Below are 20,465 nucleotides of genomic sequence, written 5' to 3' on the forward strand. Positions count from 1 at the left end.
TTCCACCTTTTACCAATAAGCATCCAATTCTGCTCTACTCATTATAATAACTGCAGAATAAACAAGCTCTTCCTTTTTATTAAAGGCAAACAAACATGCTTCTTTATTGCTGTCTGGGTAGAGAACACAACAGAAACTGAAAAACAGAGGAAAGGAAAGTCCAAGGGATGGAGTCTAGCTGTAGCCCATAATACAAAGTTCTAATATTTAACTGTTCAAGTGTCATATTGCTTTACAGGCTTTTTTTCTCCCAAAATCACTTAAGTAATTATAGGGTGACTGTTATGAAAAATCCACCCTCAGTCAGGGAGTCTTGAGTGAGCAGGCTTTTGGGGGCTCTTCCAAGATGAGGCTTTCGTTGTGCATTCACCCTGCCTTATTCAATGATTTTTTCAGAGAGTCCTATTGTTAAATTGTTCCAGTTCTTAAAACAAGTTATCATTTAAGTGTCACAAATTACAAACAAGAATATTTCCCCAAAAAATCTGGGGGCAGGGGGAAAGCACAGTTCCAGAGGTGGTGCTCCTACCCCCCCCCCACACACACCATCTGTACACCGCCCAGAGAGCTTCGGCTATGGGGCGGTATAGAAATTTAATAAAATAAATAAATTTAATAAATAAATAAATAAATACAGGGCTGGGTGGGATGCTTCTTTTAAGGTAGCACTTGCCATCTTCAGTTTTGGTAAGTACATGTATTGAAAAATATTAAAAATCTGCTGGTGCAAACAGACTGGCAGGAGCACTGAATTGGCTCCACCAGTTCATTTGCACAGCACCCACCTCCCTGCCGCCTCCCCCTCTCCTTCACAGTAAGCTGTCAGAAGGCCAGGTGAACGCCACCACCCCACCATGCCATTCACTACTGTCCACATTTACACAATAAAAATGTAAGAACGTAAGAAGCACCTGCTAGATCAGGCCAGTGGCCCATCTAGCCCACCATCCTGTTCTCACAGTGGACAACCAGTTGCTCATGGGAAGCCCGCAAGCAGGACCTGTGTTCAAGAGCACTCCTGTGGTTTCCAGCAAATGGCATTGAGAAGCATGCTGCTTCTGACCATGGAGGCAAAGCATAGCCATCATGGCCACTAGCCAGCCAATGATCCTTATCCTCCATTAATTTGTCTAATCCTCTTTTAAAGCCACCCAACTGCTTACACTGTATCAGAGATCTCTCCCAAAATTTCTTGAGTTTTGAGAGCAACTTTTGTGCATTTTGTTATCTTTTTCCTTGTAAACAGGACACAGTAAGCAAGATGGAGACACAAACATATTGTGTTTTTGTTGTTCATATATTCTTTCTTACAACTTATGCTTCCTTTTTCCTTCCCATTTTTTCCTCCTTCCTACTCTTTCTTTTAGAATCAATGAATTATAGAGGCAGAAGAGGTCATTTAGTCCAACCTCTGCTTAATGCAAGATCTGCAATGGAGGCTGCAAACTCAGCATCCTTGACAGAAGGCCATCCAGTTTCTGCCTAAATACCTCCAGCAAAGGAGAGCCACCCAAAGCAGACAAGTAGAACTGCTCTTCCCATTAGGAAGTTTCTCCTAAAGTTTAGATGAAATCTGTTTCCCTGCAATTTCCACCCTCTGGTTCTAGTCCTGCCCTCTGTATTAACAGAGAAGTGGACTCCTCCATCTTCTGCATGATTGCCCTTCAGACATTTGAAGACCTCTGTCTTCTCTTCTCAAGGCTAAACATATCCAGCTGTTGCCGCCATTCCTCATAAGACTTGGTTTTCCCTCTCCTTTCTCCTTAGGTCCTCTAAAGACAAACTTCAGAAAAACAATATGAGAAGGGCATATAGCAGTGCAGGGGTAATTGTTGAAAGGGGGCAAGAGGAATTTGCCTTCTCAGTTCCTCTAAACGGGGGCCCAGCTGATGCCCTTAATAATACTAGTATCCATTGCAAATGATCTTTCTTGAATTCTTCCATAAATCCCATCAACATATTGCGCTTGCATCTACAGCTTTTGTTATCTCCCTTTTATAGGTTTAATGTCAAGGTTTTTTTGTACAGCACCTATAATTTAAAGGAAGTGTATGCGTTCTTCATGTTTACCCATCAGAGTTATGAAATATAAACTATGCTGCATTTTAGAAGAGTATGCTGTCTACTCTTCCCTGATCCAAACCTCTAAGATTATTGCCTCTCTCTCTCGTTGTTACAGATCTTATGGCTCTATTTTAAAGCTTACAGCTGCCGCCTAACCTTTATTCTCTAAGCAATTATTTCCTGAGGAAAATTACTCTCTTCACTTGCAAACAGCATCTTGTGAATAAATACATCCTGTTTAGGTGCAGAGAAGAAATGTCTGTTGACTATATAATTATGTAGTATTGAACATTTAGCAAAGTAGGTCTGTGCTCTGAACTCTGGACTGTTCTTCCTGGTCCATTTATCAACCCGACAGGGCGAGCCAGGAAAATCAAAACAGAAACCATTTTGTTGCCATGTCACAAACAAGGGAAACCATTCAGTATGGTTTTCTTTCAACAGGAAATGCTTATTGTACAGACCATAGAGGTCTTTTAGATTGAATATCCCAGTGACTAGGCCCATTTGAAATAACATGTTGAATATTGGTAGTCTGACCACTTTTACTGGCATGTACTGGCATGCGCTCCAAGTGTGTGTTTAATGACTGGGCAGGCTCCAGGTCTGAGTGAACCCAAAGTAAAGTGCTCTCTGGTGGGCCCTCTCCTCTTTTGGCAGGCCTAGCAGGCTTATATAGTAGTGGCAGCAGGCAGCAGTGGGTGTCTGGGGCCTCCCATTTTAATTTCCCACAATATCTCAGAGTAACACCATGATAAGGGTATAGTGGAAAATTAAAATGGCAGTTAGACTCAGCTGTCAGGTGCTTCTCAGAGTGCCAGGCTAGAAACTGTCTTTAGTGTTGTCCCAGGAGATTGTTCCAGGTGGTCTGAAGCCTGGTCGGTCCAGTTGCTCAGGAACCCATGGAGCAATCTAAAATCTCCTGTGACATTTTTGCTAAACACTTTGCTGGTAAAATCGAGCGCCTGAAGAGCATGATTCCATTCGCCGTGGATACAGGTAGTAGGCCAGGGTCGGCCAGTTGCATTCCGGTCCGGTGGGATCGGTTTCAGCCTCTTCCCTCTGAGGAAGTGGACAAGGTGCTCAGTACTGTGAAGCCAACCACCTGTCTGCTTGATCCTTGCCCTTCGTGGCTCGTCACGAGTTGCAAAGAGAGACTGAGCGAAGGGATCAAGGCAGTGGTAAATGCATCCTTGAAAGAGGGTGCAATGCCATCAGCCCTCAAGGAGGCGGTGATAAAGCCCATCTTAAAAAAAAACCCTCCTTGGATCCCCAAGAGCTGAATAACTTCCGCCCAGTTTCTAATTTACCATTCTTAGGCAAGGTAATTGAGCGAGTGGTGGCCAGACAGTTACAGACACACTTGGAGGAAACGGATTATTTAGATCCATTCCAATCGGGTTTCAGGACTGGACATGGAACTGAAACAGCCTTGGTCGCTCTGGTGGATGATATGAGGAGGGCGTTGGATAGGGGAGAATATACCTTCCTCGTCCTCCTAGATCTCTCAGCGGCTTTCGATACCGTTGACCACGGTATCCTGTTGGATCGCCTAGGGGGATTAGGAATAGGGGGCACTGTTTTACAGTGGTTCCATTCCTATCTCTCAGATAGGCACCAACGGGTAGCTTTGGGAGATGAGGTATCAGACCCTTGGCCTCTTAATTGTGGGGTGCCACAGGGCTCTATCCTCTCTCCCATGCTGTTTAACATCTATGTGAAACCGCTGGGGGCCATCATCAGGAGTTTTGGGCTGAAGTGTCACCAATATGCGGATGACACTCAGCTCTATCTCTCATTTAAGTCCTCACCAGAGTTGGCTGTGGATACCATGTCCAAGTGCCTGGAATCCGTAAGTGGATGGATGGGAGAGAACAGGCTGAAGCTGAATCCCGACAAGACCGAGGTGTTGCTTGTGGGAGACAGAGGAAGGCTGGGTATTACGGACCTGATGCTTAATGGGGTGAGATTACCCCTGAAGGACCAGGTCTGCAGCCTCGGGGTCATTCTTGACTCCAGGCTGTCCATGGAGGCTCAGGTCTCGGCGGTGAGTCGGGCAGCTTGGTATCAGTTACATCTGATACGGAGGCTGCGACCCTACCTTCCTGTTCATCTGCTCCCACGGGTGATACATGCCCTGGTCTCCTCTCGCTTAGACTACTGTAATGCGCTCTACGTGGGGTTACCCTTGAACACGGTCCGGAAGTTACAGCTGGTACAGAATGCGGCGGCACGCTTGATTAAGCACAGCCATCGCCGTGACCATATCACGCCAGTGTTAATAGATCTTCACTGGTTACCAGTTGTTTACCGGGCCCAATTCAAGGTGTCGGTGCTGACCTTTAAAACCCTATACGGTTTCGGCCCAGTCTATCTGAAGGAGCGCCTACAGAATCACCAATTATGCTGCCTGACAAGATCAGCCTCACAAGACCTTCTCTCGGTCCCACCGGTTAAAACAGCTAGGCTGGTGCGGACCAGAGAGAGGGCATTTTCGATTGTGGCCCCCACCCTCTGGAATTCCCTTCCTTTTGGTCTCCAACATGCTCCCTCCCTGATGGGTTTTCACCAAGCCTTAAAAACCTGGCTATTCAGGGGGGCCTATGGGATTGGGGAGGATTAATTTTATAAGGTTTTAAATAGAAATTGGTTTTAAATTGATTATGATTGTGTTTGCTTGTATTTTATTTTGTATTATGTACTGCTTTCTATTATTGTAAGTCGCCTAGAGTGTCCACTAACCTGGACAGATAGGCGACCAACAAATAATAATAATAATAATAAATTTTATTATTATTATTATTATTATTATTATTATTATTATTATTATTATTATTATTATTATTATTATTATAATAAAAGGGCGCAGGGCAGACATCAGCAGTAGGCCCTGTCAGGACCTTTGACCGTGGCAGCTCAATTTGAATACATAAGCAGGTAATAAACACAATCTTTATGTCATGAAAAGCATTAAGCACTGATGTCTGGAAACCAAGCTGCTACTCAAGGTGCGGAACAAGTCTAGAAAAAGTGTTCTGGTCGTTTGGTAATTTTATTTGTTAGCATTTTTCAAGAAAGGGAGAAATCAGAGAAGATTCTTTCTGAACAGTAAGAGTTTAGAAAATTTGACACATGAGGACAGATTGGAGGAAGTATCCATGTTTAGATTAGTTAGAAAAGCGATTTTGAAAAGACAATGGCAACATCATGAAGCACTTCAGAATAATATTCACATTAATCCCCTCAATACTGTTAATTAATTTATTTATTACATTTATATACCACCCCAAAGCCGAAGCTCTCTGGGCAGTTTACAGCAATTAAAAAAATTAAAAACAAATATACAAATTTTAAAACACAAAAAATAATTTAAAAACACAATTTAATTTTTTTTAAAAACAATTTAAAAACACATGCTAAAATGCCTGGGAGAAGAGGAAAGTCTTGACCTGGAGCTGAAAAGATACCAATGTTGGTGCCAGCCTCACCTCATCAGAAAGATCATTCCATAATTTGGGGGCCACCATTGAGAAGGCCCTCTCCCTTGTTGCCCTCCAAACTTCCCTCGGAGTAGGAACCCGGAGGAGGGCCTTGGATATTGAGCATAGTGTACGGGTGGGTTCGTGTCGGGAGAGGCATTCCATCAGGTACTGTGGTCCTAAGCCGTGTAAGGCTTTATAGGTTCAAACTAGCACCTTGAATCAAGCTCGGAAATATACAGGCAACCAATGCAAGCGGGCCAGATTTGGTTTCGAACCATCTGGTCCCTGTTACCAATCTGGCCGCTGCATTTTGCACAAGCTGCAGCTTCCGAACCGTCTTCAAAGGCAGCCCCACGTAGAGCGCATTGCAGTAATCTAACTTGGAGGTTACCAATACTGTTAATCCTCCAAGCATTCCTTAGGCTGGACAACCAGTTGTAACATCATTATTATTCTCATTTTATGCATGGGAAATTCTGGACAAAAATTATTTACCTGAGGTAACTCTATAGGAGTGAAGCTATGAGTACATTAAATTTGCATTTTCTATCTTTCTGATGGATAATGACAAATCTCTAGTACAAGACATATTTAGCCTAGACAAAAGAACATTAACAGAGGAGGATGAAATAGGAGGACGTAAACAAAAAGTGTGAGAAAACTGCTTACTAGGCTACAGCTGGAAGCAGAACAATTTCCTCTGCTTAATAGGAAACACTTCCTAATGACAATTATTTTTAGAGTTATTTGAGAGTGTTGTTAGCACATCACTCTAAGTCAGAATTTGTTTTAAATCGTGGCTTGTGAAGGTGCCCCCTCCCCTGTGCTGTGATGCTGCATGCCACATGTGCCACAAACAAGTCATAGTATGGCTTGTTCTGTCATATGAACCTGGAATGTGGTTTGTTTGTTTCAAATAAACCATGAGTTGTAAGCCAGAAAAAAGCCAAGGTTTGCTCTTGCTTATTGTTTGCTAGATTGTTTCAAACAAGCAAACTGCACTCCAGAAATAAGCCAAGGTTTGTTCTTGGCTTAGTTTTGGCTTACTGCTTGTGATTTGGTTCAAACAAACAAACTACAATCTAGGTTTACAAACTATAATGTGCCTTGATGGTGCCATGCACAAGGACCCACATAGTGGCAAGGGTGGAGAGAAGGCAGATTCGTGATTAAGCCACGGATCGTCTTAGCATGCTATGTAAACAAGGCTATTGTGTACATAAACTTTCAACATGTTTTCAGTAATACCCCTCACCAAAGACTCCTGAGTAAGCTTCGCAGTTGTGAGATAAGAGGGCAGGCCCCCTTATGGATCAGTTAGGTGGTTAAAGAACAGGAAGGCAAGAGTAGAAATAAATGGACAGTTCTCTCAATGGAGTGTCAAGCCGCAGCTCTCTCTAGAAGGGCAGGGAGGGGGAAGGCATGAGTTGCAGACGCCTCAACTGCCAGAAGGAGCGGAAGATCCAGCTGTTGTTGTGTCTATTCCAGACATTAGGGAAAGGAGTGTGTTAGATGCTCCGCCAATTCCCATGGGTGACCCAGCCCCCCTTGGGGACAGCTCTCAGCCTTCAACCATCCCAACGGATCAGTTAGGGGAGGATTCCGAAAGAGCAGCAACTCCTCCTTCATCAAGCCATGAATTAGCAGTAACCCCCCCTTCATCCCTCAGTAACTTAGAGACGCCTGACGCTTCTCAGCCCTCTACTTCCTGGACTGTTGATAAGGACCCTGTTTCATCTGATGAGCCCATGGAGGCTCGCCCTCCCTCACCTCACTCTCGGCGGCGGGAAAAGTGTACCGGGCAGAGGGCAGGTGTGCGAAGGAGTGAGAGATTGCGCTCAAAAACTTTCCCTATATAAGTCTGCTGAGTATTGAGGGGGGTGTTGAGTCAACTTTCTTTTTACGTCGCAGAGCATGTCAAGAGTGTAGTTAGGGATTCCTAGTGAGTTAATGTAGGGTTTTCTATGAAGCACACTGCTTTTGATGTATCCATTACTCTAATAAAATGAGATTTACTTGCACCAGCGTCTCAGTCTCCTGGTATCGACTCTGGACGGGACATGGAGGGATGTAAGGATTGGACTACCCCAAGGATTGGTATTGGGAATTGTGCTTTTTAACTTGACATTAATGATGTAGAGTTAGGGATGAACAGTGAGGCTGATGGTACAATATTGTCCAAGGTGAACAGGGTGGTTCACAACAGGTGCTATTGGTGGTCACTTATTCATAGGGTCACCATAAGTCATTATTGACTTGAAGGCACATAACAACAGCAAAAGTTAAAACAAAAAGATTTGAAAGAGCTGTGAAAGGATCTCTCCATACTGGGTGAATGAGCAGTAAAATGGCAAATGACATTCAGGCTGCATACACAAAACATTTTATTCTAGAATCAATGGGGACTGAGGTTTTTCTACCTAGTCCACACACAATCTAGATATATTGCATATTTTTTGCTCCTGAAAATGCTTCTTGACAAACTGGCTTCATTCTGAAAAGAAAAGCTCATTGCAGATTAAGGGTAGAAACACACTCACTGTTCTGCCAGATCCAGTGTGTCTCCACCTCTCTCTTCTGAAAACAGGGGCACACAACGCTAGTCAAACCCCGCCCCTTTTTACTGTAAAACCTGGTGGTTTGAATGCATTTTTAAAAAATTCAACTTCAAGGAGATTTCACAAATGATTGGTAGATCAACCCATTCCCCCTCAAGGTGTGGCTAATGGAAATGCTTTGCTCTGGCAACTAGTGTGTTCACAGCCTAATTTGGTGTTATCCCACAGGGTGTCTGTAAAACAGATGGAGACTATAATGTGAGTATAAACTAAAGTGATTTAGAAATGGTTGAATTGGAGGAATCAGTTCTGATTGAGACCAGCAGGGAAAGGAAGATAAGGAAGATCTGACTAGTTTCAGTTTTGTATATATTTTGTACCAGCACACTGCTAAGTAAAGTTTGTTCCTTCTAACCCAGTCTCTATGGTTCATTGATAATGTTGCAAATACTGTAGAGATGGTCCCAGCAATGGGAGTGTATCTATACCTGTCTAATGGCGCATCTGGGCAGAATCAGAGGAGGGTTTTCAAATGTGTCATCTGATCAAGGGAAGGGTTTTCAAATACATATCAAGTAACCATGAGCTCATATCCTATTTATGGACTTTCCAAAGACATCTGGTGGGCAACTGTGAGAACAGGATACTGAACTAGATGGACCTTTGGTATGATCCACCAGGGCTCTTCTTATGTTCTTATGACAATGGAAGAAATTGCCCAAGAAAAATTTCCATCTGTGAAGGTTTTTGAGAGGAAAGAGAGGCCAACAAGAGAGGCCAAATAACATGTAAGTCAAAGATCCAGAGAACTGGACTCTTGATGACCCAACTGATTTGTTCTATAATTTCTTTTGTAACATAGACAGTGAAAAATATGATGGTTCTGAAGAAATGATTCACTTTGTACTGACGTAAACTGCAGGATTTCTCAGCAGTACTCACATCCCATCTGCTATGAAATTGCTATTGCATATTTTTGAGGCTAATAGACTGAATATGCATCACTGAATAGCTCCAAGTGAAACTGATAGAAATTATATTTCATTTGGTGCAGTTTTGGATTTTGTGCTTGATCATCTCTGACCTCAGTGTGTGGGCTAGGGGTCCTAATAATTTGTTATAGTCCAGTTCTCTCAGTCAGTTACAATAAATGCAGTGCAATCTCTTTGAGGGACAAGAAAGCCCTTTTACAATCAGTGGCCATACCCTACAGCAGAGACATTCTGCCACTACAAGGTTGGGAGGGAAGTATTTCCTTCCTGCTTTCCTTCATCTGCAGTCTACCAAAAGGAGGGGATTAAAGCTGCACTACCTGGTGACTAGAGATAAGCACTCAGTCAAGAGTAGGACCAAAGCAAAGCAATGCACTTCCTGGCTGTTAGTAGTGGTGACCATGGGGTGAGAAAGGCCCACGTGGATATCAGCTGCTATCAGTGAAGTGGCAACTGGAAGTGGGCAGGTGGGAGGAGAAGAGTTTGATTGCTTGCATGGGGAATAACAACAACAACAACAACAATTGGCTGCATACACTCCATACCTTTAAATCACATTCGGAGCACTTTGCCCCCTCTCAAGAATTCTGGAAATTGTAGGTTATCCCTTACAAAGCTACAATTCCCAGCACTCTTAACAAACTTATTTTTATTTAATTTATTTATTATTTGATTTATATCCCGCCCTTCCTCCCAGCAGGAGCCCAGGGCGGCAGTTTAGTTCCCAGGATTCTTTGAGGGAAAATGTGCTTTGAATGTGCTTTAAATTATGCTGTGTATGCAGCCATTGTTATTAATTCAGTTTCTTACCTACACTTCACCATAAGTTCCAAAGCAGGTTATAACCATTTAAAATTCAATATTAAAAACAGTTTAAAACAAATTATAGTCATATTATAGAAGCATGTGATAGAGAAGTGATAGAGAAGTAACATTCCTGTCTCTTTTCCCAGACAACACAAAACCCTCCACTAGCAGACCTCACTAGCAGAACCTTCTGTTTTGAGTAGACTTACATCCACCATTCCGCTTTAATACACAGCATGTTAATGTTTTTACTTTCATGAAATCAAAGATTTATTATGGTCACAAACCAGCATAAATGCAACTAAAACTAAAATTTATACCATGAAATCAGCATTTCACCAATGTTATTCTCATTGTATTTTTTTGCAAAAAAAAACAAAAACAAAATTCAATCTGATATTCACAAAAAGAAAGCATCCAATTAGCTCATTTAAAGGTTTTCTTAAATCCAGCAACAATTTCTACCAGATCTACCAGTTTTTCCCCTCAAAGAAAAGGGGAACCAAAATGAGGTGGAAACACACCAGCTGCTTAAAAGATTGCCAGTCCGTTTTTTCTCTGTGGGATTCAAAACAAATCTCCCCCAGTGCACGCACCTTCATCATTTATTTATCTTTGATTCTCTTTGGACCCTAATGAATCCACATGCACACCACTGGGTGGAACAGATGATTATGCTGTACCCCAATTTGCATTCTTACTGATTGCTGCCCCGCCTTTAATGTCATCATTGATCTCTCAACCATTGCGCATGTGTGTAGGTGTTTTCTACCTGCCCATATGCCCCTTTTATTTCCCTTTTTTTCTTTGCATGTTTTTGAAGGGGTAATTTAACGCTCATGCAGAAGCTTTACTTCCCTCATCAACTTGTATTTAATTACCAATCTGCACACATATTTATCAGTTATGGCTGGGTTCATTCTACATTAAAACATTTGCTTTCATCATGCTCTTCTCCTGGAGGAAGGTGATTACAGTGGGGGAAGGGAAGGTGTGTAAGAAAAGGGGAGAGGGTGGTTCTATTTCCTTCTCTTTACTCCTTTGCTAGCCCACGCTGTGCTACCACATACCCCAGTTTTTTTCCACCCCAGCTGTATTACTTCCAGCTCCTACTCCTTGTAGTTTTTTGTTTATCATCCCCACCTCCACCCCATCCCTTTGCTGGGAAATCATGGCAGTGATGGCGCTGGAAAGAAGGAAGAGGCATCATGATGGGGTTGTTGCTTTACATGGCAAGGCAGCGTAGGTTAGAAACCCTGCAATAAGTCAACAGGATGATAAGTCAATAGGATGAAAACACTGAGGCATGTGACTAGGAACCGTCACTTTTTAAATTTCACTCCTTGGGACATGCTAGCAAGGCACTGTATGACAAACAGAGAAGAAGGGATGGCTTAAAAAAAACCAACCCCAGACTATTGCCTGCTTATCAGACTCCAGACCAGCCTTTCCCAACCAGTGTGCCTCCAGATGTTGTTGGACTACAACTCCCATCAGCCTCAGCCAGCATTGCCAATGGTCAGGAAAGATGGGAATTGTGGTCCAACAACATCTGGTGACCCACTAGTTGGGAAAGGCTGCTCCAGACTATTGCCCACTTATCAAGAAGGAGCTGGGATTTTTTTAAAATCAATTTTACCTTTGCTTTCTTTTTTAAAATATGGGGGGGGGAAAGCCCTTGAAAAAAGTTTATTTTGCTGATTTTCTTGCATTTTGTGCTCATGGGAAAATGTGTTTGTTTGTGAAAGCACCATTTTGCATTTTCATACAAACACACAAGTGAAGTAACACTCATTTCTGCTATTTCTACAATGCCTTATATTGCTGTTCTTTTTTGGCCCGGACTGTTTCCCGTTCTGTGGATAGGCCAGTAACTTTTCAAACATAACTCCACTGCCTTTTCCCCCCCAAAGCGTAAACTGCTAATGCGCTCTCAAAATATTGAAGACTTGAGAAAGTACACCAATACACAATACATGTGCAAAATATATAAAAATTAACAACACTGTATTGTGTTATATTCAAAAGGGGTGTGTGCACAGGTAAACAAGATGCAAAGCATCGTGGATATGGAATTGTAGTTTTCAGGGCTGGAACATGTGAGAGGGGAAAAAGACATCAGATTACTTAGAAATAACAAAAATAACGGAAAAGGGATATGGATACAGTAACAGAGCTTTCATTATAACACAGAAAAGAAAAGGAGAATTTTTTACTGTGAGGAGCCTCTCCAATGGAGACATCAGCCACAGGTGGAGGGTGGGACCTTAGGGGAAATGCAGCATCTGGTCTATCGCATGATCAGGAAACACAAAACAAACAAAAAAAGGGTACAAATGTTGAAAACTAAGAAAATGAATGACATAAACTAGCAGAGCTAGACAAGGAACTTTTCCCAGAGCGTCTACTGCTAATGCACTCTCAAATTATTGAAGACCTTAGAAATACGCAATACACGTGCAATATATATATATAAAATTACGAACACCCTGGGCACCAGCAACACAGAAAAGTTTGTGCCACTGCTGCATCTGTTTGTCCAAGGAATGTGGCAAGGGTGGAGAGAGGTAATATAGAAAACTGGAAAGAAGCAGCTAGAGGACAGGAAATGATATGAAATGGGTAAACAGGTAGAAGGTTTCTGCAGGTCAGAAGCTGCAGTACACACTGCCCAACTGCTGATGTCAGAACATGGTGCACCGCCCACAGCAAAGACTAGGAAAGATTCATCCAGCAAACAGTGTTGAAATCGTTGTGAAGCAGAGTTCAAGAAAATATGCATCCAACATCCAAATTCACAGACTGCAGATTAAACATTTATTTATTTATTTATTTATTTATTTATTTATTAAATTTATATCCCACCCTTCCTCCCAGTAGGAGCTGGGTTGACTAACATCATGTGCTCCTATTTTCAAAATACAGAGTTGAAGACTCACTGAAAGCCTTTTAAGCGCAAGTGTGTTTCCACCTATAATCAAGGGGCTAGAGTGACTGCACTATGAGGAAAGGTTGCAGCATTGGGGGCTTTTTAAGTGTAGAGAAAAGGCGAGTAAGAGGTGGCATGATAGAAGTGTATAAAATTATGCATGGCATGGAGAAAGTGGACAGAAAAAAGCTTTTCTCCCTCTCTCATAGCACTAGAACTTGTGGACATCCAGTGACGCTGCATGTTGGAAGATTCAGGACAGACAAAAGAAAAGTACTTCTTCACACAGAGCATAGTTAAACTGTGGAAATTGCTCCTGCAAGAGATAGTGATGGCTACCAACTTGGATGCATTTAAAAGAGGATTAGATAAATTCACAGAGGAAAATACTATCAGTGGCTATTAGACATGATGGCTATGCTCTGCTTTCATAAGTGGAGGAAGTATGTTTCCAAATACCAGATGCTGGAAACTGCAGGAGGGGAGAGTGCGTTTGTGCTCAGGTCCTGCTTGTCGGTTTTCCATGGGTAACTGGTTGGCCACTGCGAAAACAGGATGCTGGATTAGAAGGGGCCATTGGCCTGATCCAGCAGGCTCTTCTTATGTTCTTATGGTCTCTGTATAAATGGACAGTATAATAAGACATGTACAACAGATTCAACCTCTCCAGTCCCACAAGTACATCAATGGGCAGCAAAAGGGATACCTTGAAAGTACAGGGGGTAAACCATTAAACCTGACTAATGCCTATATTGAGAAATATTTAATACTTCAAAGTATTTCCCACTTTTATGCCATAATCGGGATTCACACCCTCAAATAATGAGGAACAGGTTGTATTTGCTATATATCACATATTTTGGAGGTCTAAATCCCTCATTCCCTGAGAAAGTAAATTTTTAGTCTGATTAGCCCTCATCATTATCAAATCCTCAGAGGAAAACTGTCCCAAGGCAGTTTTATCCATGCAGAAACATAGGTGTAATTACATAGTCAATGACTTCCCATAGCTTTAAGTTTAGCATAACTGAGAATTATGAACAGTTTTTCTTCATGTTATTTTATCACACTTCAAATAATGAGGACAAAGTTGGAGATTTTAGTTGAGGCCAAGGCTGGCCCTACCATTAGGTACAGTGATCAGTTGCCTCTGGCAGCAGATACTGTGTTTATTTATTTATTATTGGATTTATATCCCGCCCTTCCTCCCAGCAGGAGCCTTGGTTGTGATGGTGATGGCGACAGCCCTCCAGCTGTTCCTCCTGAGCCCCCTGGCTGTTTCCCGGTTAGAAGACAGAGCTGTGTGTGCTACATGGGCTGCCATGTACCCCTGCACCAGCTTTCTGTCTTCAGGTGCAGGATGCTATCCTGTTACTAGTATTGCTGCAAAACCTCAACTGTCAATCCAGTGGGCTTCCGTACATGGACTGGTGGGGACACCATCTTGTCCTTTGATTCAGACAGCAAAATGTCTTGACCTGGCCCCGCTTCAGTGTCAGAAGACACAGCCTGCATCATATTCTCCTTTTAGATTTTCTTTAGAGATTATTTCTCTGTCTAAGTCAGTTCTGTTTCCTCTGGCTGGCAATGGCTCTCCAGGACCAAGCAGTGGTCTTTCACAATAATTAGTTATTTTTTAAACTTATTAACCTCCTAAATCTTCATTCAGATGGACCCCAGGGTGGTTAACAAGACAGTAAATAAAACACAGTTAAAAATATAAAATAAAACAAATCAACGATTTAAATTACAGGCCAAAATACAGCAGCAGGAGACATAAAACAGGCTTGCTTCTCTTCAGTGTCCAAGACTGTGGACATTAGCTGCTTCCTGTTACTTTTAAATGGAAAAGTCAGGGATTAAACCTGGGATCTTCTGCATGCAAAGCACGTGCTATAGTTTGTCCTTCTCCACCACCACCCCATAGCTCAGTAGTAGAGAGTGGATGTCTTACACATAGAATATTCACTGTCTGGCTTCTTCACTTCAAAGATCTTAAGCAACAAGCACTGGGAAAGGTCAGCCAACAAAACGCTGCAGGCCAGAATACACAAAACTGGTCTAGATATAAACCAAGAGCCTGACTCTGTGTAAGTCAAGGTCATAGCTGTTTATAGGTCATAGCCTTGAGTGACTACTGCTACTTTCATTTTGAAAACCACATCTTAAGAACATAAGAAGAGCTTGCTGGATCAGGCCAATGGCCCATCTAATCCAGCATCCTGTTCTCACAGTGGGCAACCAGTTGCTCATAAGAAGCCCGTAAGCAGGACCTGAGTGTAAGAGCACTCCTCCCTCCTGTGGCTTCCAGCAACTGGTATTTGGAAGCATACTGCCTCCACTTATGGAGGCAGAGCATAGCCATTGATAGCCTTATTCTCCATGAATTTGTCTAATACTCTTTTGAAAATGGAAATGGACTGCCTTCAAGTCGATGGTAAGTGGTATTTTCAGGGCCTGCTCAGCTTGCCACAGCTGCACAAGCCAGCCTCTTCCTTGTCCGCAACTGCCAGCTGGGGGGCAACTGGGCTCCTTGAGACCATGCAGCTTACCCACAGCTGCACAGGTAGCAGGGCGCGTAACCCTCACTGTGGGGGTGATCTTTAGCTGGCCCTTTACATCCAGAAGACATGAGCAGGGATCTGAACTCACAGACTATGGACTCCCAGCCAGCTCTCCTCCCCAATGTGCTATACCAGCTGTCAGTCCTCTTTTAAAGACATCCAAGTTCACTGCCTCTTGTGGGAGCAAATTCTATAATTTATCTATGCGCTGTGTGAAGCACTTTCTTTTGTCTGTCCTGAATCTTCCAACAATTAGCTTCATTGGATGTCCATGAGTTCTAGTGGTATGAGAGAGGGAGAAAAACTTTTCTCTATCCACTTTCTCCATGCCATGCACAATTTTATATATTTCTATCATGTCACCTCTTTCTCATCTTTTCTCTAAACTAAAAAGCCCTAAATACTGCAACCTTTCCTCACAGAGGAATTGCTTTATCCTCTTGATCATTTTGGTTGCCCTTTTCTGTCACAGAGACCCATTCCTCAAAACAAACAGGTAACAGAAAAGTTGATTGCTTTCTTGTTCCCATCCCTCTGGAAACCTTTAAAAGAACAAGTTCCATTTTAGGTCAAGAGCCAAGTACTAAAAAAAAAAAAAAAGGTTCAGGGACATGGCCAGCAGATCACTGTATCTCCCTAGCATGCACAGACTATGACCAGAGGCTGGTTGTTCAAAATAATTGTTAGCTCACCTTCTCTGTGGCTGCACTTTGTTATGATTAACTAAGGAGGAAGCTCTTGCCTGGTAACTGATTATTTTAAACAAATAAAGCATTGCATGCATCCACTTAGTGCACTTTTTTTAGTTTAAGAGTTAGGACCAGTTTTTTAACCTTATAATCTCCACATTGCAAAGGAATGAGCTTCCAGTCTCCAAGCATTGACTTTTGTTTTGTATCAAATGCTTGCAGAAATTCCTCCATAGCCAGCATTCATTCAAAGGAATTATGCTTATTCTCCTATTGCTATGAATCATCACAACAAACATGCAAGGTGTGGGTGTCACATATAAACGTACAAACATCTTTAAACTATTTAAGCTTCCCATAAGTTGTAGTGCTTCTGTCTGCGGAGGGAATGATTTGGATCACCCAGAAAAGAGCTTTATATTTGCCACACTATTTTTTAGGAAATATTCCCAACACTACCTGAAGATGCTGGGGACTGAAGCTGCAACCTTCTGCAAGCAAGGTGCTCTACCACTGAGCCACGGCTCTTTTCTGATTTCAGTGTGCTCATGGACCTGTGTGCAAGCAGGGATTGCTGCATTCTCTTCATTGTCAAATGCCATGTACAGATTATATACAGTATGTTTCAGGTGTACATAGAAATAGCAGCCACTGCACCCTGGAACTGAATTTACCATGTTAATGACAGATATATTTTCCCTTCCAGGAGAAACCAGTTCCATGGGTTTTGCAGCAGAGCCATCCAGAAAGAAGGCTGATTGCCTGATGTAATCAGGAATGTAATCTCAATGTTATACCAACAGATTTTGCTTTTTTCCAATCAAAATAGTGCAGAATGAAAGAATGAATAAATGTATGAGAGTTCACTTTCAGAAATATCACAGTCTATTTGCTTTTTTAAAAAACCTGCTCTGAGGTTGAGGAAAAGGGATCACAGCTGCCAGCCAATCAATGTTATTTATATTAAAATTTCTGTTCTGCTTTTCACCTCCAAGGGAGATGTTCAAGGTGCCTAACAAACAGTATCAAAATGTTTTTTAAAAAAAAACTACATCCATAATAAATAAAATCACATCACCAGACTAAAAACAACAGAAAAATGACTTTTTAGTATTTCCTACACACACATATTTCCTACCTCACCTTTGTTGTGATACCGACTGGGATTATATCCAGGAAATGGGATAAAATCAGGCAGCAAAATATCTTGGGCTTGCCCTAGGGTCTAGTAACGCCAAATTGCTGTTTGCTGTTGAAATGAAATTTCCCCCCAACAGAGTTATGACCTTCAATGGAAATGGCATACTCCACAATAAAGTTTTAAAATGTGCTGTCACTTTGTGAAAAATAGGAAAGGTCTGTGCAAATCCCTAGTTTAACTGAAACAGGGGGGTGTTAACCCATTTTTTATATTTCTGTAGTGGTAGGTATGCTAGGCTGTTGCAGCAAAAAACAGCATTGTCTTGTAGCACATTAAAGACTAATAGTGCAATCCAGTACATGTCTACTGTGAAGTAAGCCCCATTGAGTTCTATGGGACTTACCCCAAGTTAATGAGTATAGAACTTAAGCCTAACACATTTGTTACAGTATGAAAGGTTATCCTAAATTGCAGTTATATATATACATGGGCTGTATACATACAAAAAAATACAAAACAGTGGCAATTCATCTTAATGGTGACCTGCAACACAGCATAACATCCCATGTGTCTGATGACATAGACAGTGGTCCACAAACACTTACGCCGTAATAAAACTGGTAGTCCTTAAAGTGCCACAAGACTTTTTGTTGCTTTCCTATTTTTAATTATATAAGACTACTTCTAATTTAGCAATATGCAAAATATTGCTCCATAAATTAGAAGTGGAAAAGTACTCTGTAATTCAGACAGATTTCATCCACACTGTTGATTTAAGTACAGGAGCAACAACCTCATTGTTGTTTGCTGGAGCAAACCTTTAAGATGAGGTGATGGTGGCTGGTGCCAGTTGGGACTTATAGGGCAGAAGGCAGGGAGACCCACACTAGGCAGAGCCAGAGCCAATGAGAGGCAGAGCCAACTAATTCTAGTTTTGTCCCATCCTCCTGAGTTCTACAAGGGGCAACATTGAGACTAGGGAGGAGGAAGCTGATGGGCAGTGCCACCCCCTGGACTGGATATAAGCAGGAAGGCAGGCAGATGGGGCTGGCTGAGGGCAAGTTGAGGTGGGTGGGGCAGTGCCCCCTCAGTGAACCAGCCTTCACTGAGATGAGCAGAAAGCAGATGATTTCTATGTGAGAAATTATGTTCAGAGCAGATGAAAACATACAGATTGAAAACATCAAGAACCAGTGATGCAGTTAGGTCAGCTTTCGCCAACCTGGTGCTTTCCAGATGTTTTGAACTACAACTCCCATCAGGCCCAGTCAGCATGGACATACTAGCTGAGGGCGATGGGAATTGTAGTCCAAAACATCTGGAGGGCACCAGGTTGGTGAAGGCTATATTAGGTAATTTTAGACTCTGGATTTAATGGTCTTATGGGTGAGAGGAGGCTCTTCAGATAGTAACGCATATTACTTCATTTACTTTAAAATGTTGCATTGGAGGGCCCCTCCAATGCTGAGTGGGTCCTTAGATACCTGTCCCCATATCCTGCCATGCCAGCACCAGATACCAGATACACATACACCATAGTATTGTGAAGGGAGGAGTAATAAGGGGCGGACTTTACAGTGTATTCCGAAGTCTTCCAAAGGTTTCTGTTTAAACTTCAGTGCTAACATTTATTCTCATTATCAGACCATGGCAGAACTCATGATCTGCCTTTTTGCAAATGTCAGGCCTGCCTTCAAGGCAGTTAAACTGGACAATACGTTTTAACCTTGTTGCAGGACAACAAAGCATGTTCCCTCCATAGTACTTCTCTAAAACTCAAAGGCTTTAATGCTACAGCTATAGGTTTTAAGCAGTGCAATTATATTTTCATGGCAATGTTTGCATTTTCTGCTTCTCCACAGTTTTCTACCCTGCCTGGAAAAATATATTTGTGCACCTTTTAGACTGGATGTTATTCTGACACAATCACTTGTTAAGTTAATTCAGAAGGAATTTGATAAAGTTATTCTTCTGTCTTGGGAAGACAATTTAGAGAGAAATAATACAAAAGCAATCACACTGAGTCCTTATTTTTAAGAAGTGTATGGTATTTCCAGATGTACATGTGTGAGCACCTTTAAAGGCATAGAGGTGTGCAAGCCTGAATCTGAAGAATATCCAAGTGTTTTCAGCTAATGATCCATTCCCCCCCTAATTTCCAAGGGTTACCACTAAAATCCAGCCTGTAACAGGCCAACTGGACAAATGTTATGAATTTCAAATTTCAGATTCTGTGTCTTATTATTTTATTTTAAAAGCACTAGAAGAATGCACAGTTGTCTTGAAGGCCATCTCACATGTTAAAGTCAAAATAGCAGCTTGACTTTTAAAAAACCTCCTATTTAAGTCTAGTTGCCCTGTCTCTGTTCTCTTTAACCCTTGATATAATTATCTCATTATTTGAATGAAAGAGATATTTAAATTGAAGAGGCTGACTTAAAAGTAAAACCTGGAACACTTTCAAAGCACAAAAGAAGTTTCCTGCTGGCTTAAACATTTAAAACATTGATAAGCAGGTACTCAATGGGCAGCACAATTATTAGCATGGTCAGGTTTCTACATTTGCCACAAAATTCCTTTCCTGTGCATTTAGCTATTAATTTCTAAATTTGAACCAGAAGTAGAACACTAAGACCTGAAAACAAGATCACAGTGGGTGATCTCACAAGCAAAGGAAGTCAAGCTGTGTTTAAATGTCTGTTTTGACTTTCAAATTTCCATTACGCAGAACTATTATTATTCTGCCATTCCGCCCCCCCCCCCAAACAACCAAAGTTACTCCTATACAATTGCAGTCAAGCTTCTGCATGACTTCCAATGGCCTAACCTTGGGAGCTGCTGCACCAGCATGAGGGCTGATTCTTGGTTTCCTCTTTTGATATGGCAAAGTTACACAAGCTGATCTGTTTTGGGATTGCTTTTTAAGATATTTTTAAAGTTTCTTTTTTAAAAAAACATGTTTTTAAGATGTTTTATTTTTTTAATGTTTTAAGGTGTTTCATTTTAAGATGTAGTGTTTTGTTCTTTGTTTGCTGCCATGGGGTCCTTCTGGGATAGAAGTTTGATTGATTGATTGATTGATTGATTGATTGATAATAATCCAACAACATCAGGAGGGCATCATGTTGTCTACTTCTGTCCTGCACCATAGTACATTTAGGTGTAGGAAATGTATAACATGAGAAAGAGGATCTAACAGGCTCCCTTAGAAGCCTGGTTATAGAAACCAGGTATCAACA

This window comes from Rhineura floridana, chromosome 1 (genome assembly GCF_030035675.1).
Source record: "Rhineura floridana isolate rRhiFlo1 chromosome 1, rRhiFlo1.hap2, whole genome shotgun sequence".
NCBI lineage: Eukaryota > Metazoa > Chordata > Lepidosauria > Squamata > Rhineuridae > Rhineura > Rhineura floridana.